A 3044-nucleotide genomic window follows, 5' to 3' on the forward strand; every position below is an offset into this window, starting at 1 on the left:
TCTCTCTCTCTCTCTCTCTCTCTGTTTTCGTTTACTCTCACCCACTGCCTCTTTTCATAACCGTACCTCTCTTTTCTTTTTCCATCCCACTTACAGTACCTGCTCTTCACTTTCATATATATTCTCTCTACATATTATCCTTCTTGTCATCTTATCTCTCTTATTTCCACCACCACCATCCTTCCAGGACTCACTGTCTATTTTTACTATTAGTAGTATTAGTAGCGTAAGCCATTTGCCCTTTCCCGCTGATGAAACAACCAATGAACGGAAGAAAGATGCTAGTTGCCATAAAGTGAGCACTTTTGCTCCTCAGTAATCACCAACATCTATACATATCATATTTGTGAAAGTTCGTCACTTCGGCAGCCTTAAACTTCCAAACCATCTAACTTTCGAATTTGACAAAATTAAAGGTAGTGCAGAATCATTTAAAGGGTGCACAGTGTTACTGAGGAGCCTGAAGTCACTGAAGTTTAATTTTCAGTTTTCCGTTAGTTTCGTTTAGATCTAATCTTGGGAAAGTCTGTCTTCTAAGACGCCATTGTAAACAAGTGAGGTTTCCGTTCACTAGCAGTCCGCACTGCTTCCACACCTTTGAAATTCTGAAGTGTACAACCACGAAAGGGGAATTATAGAGAATCAATATACACATCTATTAATTAGATCTAAATCTATATATTTGGCAACCTAGAAACACGTGTGTCATTTTTCCCCTAAAACTAGGACAGATGCAGAGTTGAAAGTTAGCAAGTACCCGAAAAAAGATAGATAGGTCCCCATGACGGAGCCCGATTTTTTTATTTATTCATTTCCTGAATTTAGAAGAATATATTTGACAAAAAGTTCTTTGGCCTTTGTGATTATTTCACTGAGAAAAAGATTAAATCTACATTGCTGTGTGATCACAGCGGATGAGCCGGAAGTGATATTTCGCGATGCGCATTTTGTTTTGAGAGTATAGATCTAAATATCTAGATCTTACTTCTATTTTTTTTTAGATTTCTCAAGATTTATTGCTCAATTCCAGTAGTTTCGTTTTTGTATAGGTTTAACGGCCCTTACAACACAATATGGTCATAATTATAAGTGCCGAAGAGTACAAGAGTTACAAGAGAGTAACATACACACATAAGAAGCAGGAGAGATAGAACGGTAGATTGTTGATGGGGAAAAAAGAAACAAATCACTACCCAAAGCACCCGCCAACCACCTGCTTGAGTTATCCATGTACGAACGAAACTGCTTTCAAATTTAATATTTTTTGTCAAAAGCAAGTTAAAAATTCCTTTAAAACAAAATCAGTGATGTATTTCTTTTGAAAATCAGACCATTATAATGGAAAGTGTGCCCGTTTGTGTTTTGGATAATAGGCATCGGGCTTCCCACGTCACACATATGAAATACGCTAATTAGAATTTTACTCTCTCTCTCAATGTGCTTGACGTTTATTGTTTATTAATTGATTTTACCTAAAACAACAAACAAAATGACACCTCAAGGGTTAGGATACAAGGATTTTATAGCGTTTTGAAGCAAGATTTGGAATTTTGGTGGCACAAAATGCAGTGCAAAAATTTGGCCAAATCAGGGCGAAAATTGATTTTCAAAAATAGTTGCTGTTTCTGAACTAACAAAGATAGCACAGACATTTAAAAAGCTCTGAAAACAGAAAGCCAAGCTCTTTTCAATAATCCAAATTATTCACTGAAGTGCCTATTCAAGCTCTGAAAACAGAAAGCCAGGCTCTTTTTTACAATCCTAATGTGTGTGCCATTGGAGAAGTTTGAAAATTTCACTGAAATGCCTAGGCGAGAAGACTTATCAAGTGTCTAGATCTTTTTCCGCCGGGACCTCAGCATAGTTGGCCCTAGCAGTATAAAGTATAACTATATGAGATACTAGCTTGGCCCCCTCTCGATGAAAGGAATGATCGGTGCTATAATATCAACTAAAAGTTATTGGCCTACTACTACTATATTTACACTCTACTGGAATGGGGCAATACATCTTGAGAGATGCAAAAAATTAGAATGTCTAGATGTATACTCTCAAAACAAAACACGCCTCAAGAAATGTCAGTTCCGGGTTTTCTAAAATTATAGAGACAGAAGCGTCGGCCAACAAAAGCGATCGGCGAAATAAAGAAATTTAGCTTTTTACAGCAAAACTGTTTCAAAACTTGAAAAAAACAAGGGCGGCATGACCTGAAGAATATTTTAAAGAATCCTTTGGTGAAAACCGCATGTCAATCGATGTAGCCATTAAAAAGCCTTTTGAATAGCAAAATTCGGCCACCACAAATGGATAATAGATTAAGGGGAAAAGGTCTGTGAACATCGCTACATAGGCAGGACATAAGCAGATTTGCTCCGTAACATTATTTTATTTTGACGACCGCCTGATTTCACTACAATGTAACACATACAAGATATCTACCCAGATACATACGCATACTCAATACGATTATACACATGCACACACACACACACACACACACACACACACACACACACACACACACGCACACATTTTAGCAAAGCGAGCGCATACCAATATCACAACAAAAACATCACCTCATTCTTTTTACGAAAGTATTTTTATTTGCATTCTGTTTGTAAAGTCGATTTGCCAGACAAACATCTACACAATTGCATAGAAAAATAAAAATCCATGACATCAAAACAAGACAGTGTCAAAAATAGACATCTATCTATACTTGTCTGAGCATGTACGAAAATAAAGAATGTGTTTCTGTTTTAAAAAAACAAAAAAACTATACAAGACAAAAACAAAAAGACAACATACATGTATTATTATGTCTTAGAGATGAGATTTTTTTTAGTCTATCCATCAACGTGGATAACTTTAAATATAATAATTTCCTATGTCGCTGAGCAAATTCTCAACCTATCCAGGGATGAGAAGAAGAAGTAGAAGACGAAGCAGAAAAAGCAGCAGAAGCAGAAGAAGAAGAAGAAAAAGAAGAAAAAGAAGAAGAAGAAGAAGAAGAAGAAGAAGAAGAAGAAGAAGAAGAAGAAGAA

This window comes from Aplysia californica, unplaced genomic scaffold (assembly GCF_000002075.1).
Source record: "Aplysia californica isolate F4 #8 unplaced genomic scaffold, AplCal3.0 scaffold00410, whole genome shotgun sequence".
In the NCBI taxonomy this organism is placed as follows: domain Eukaryota; kingdom Metazoa; phylum Mollusca; class Gastropoda; order Aplysiida; family Aplysiidae; genus Aplysia; species Aplysia californica.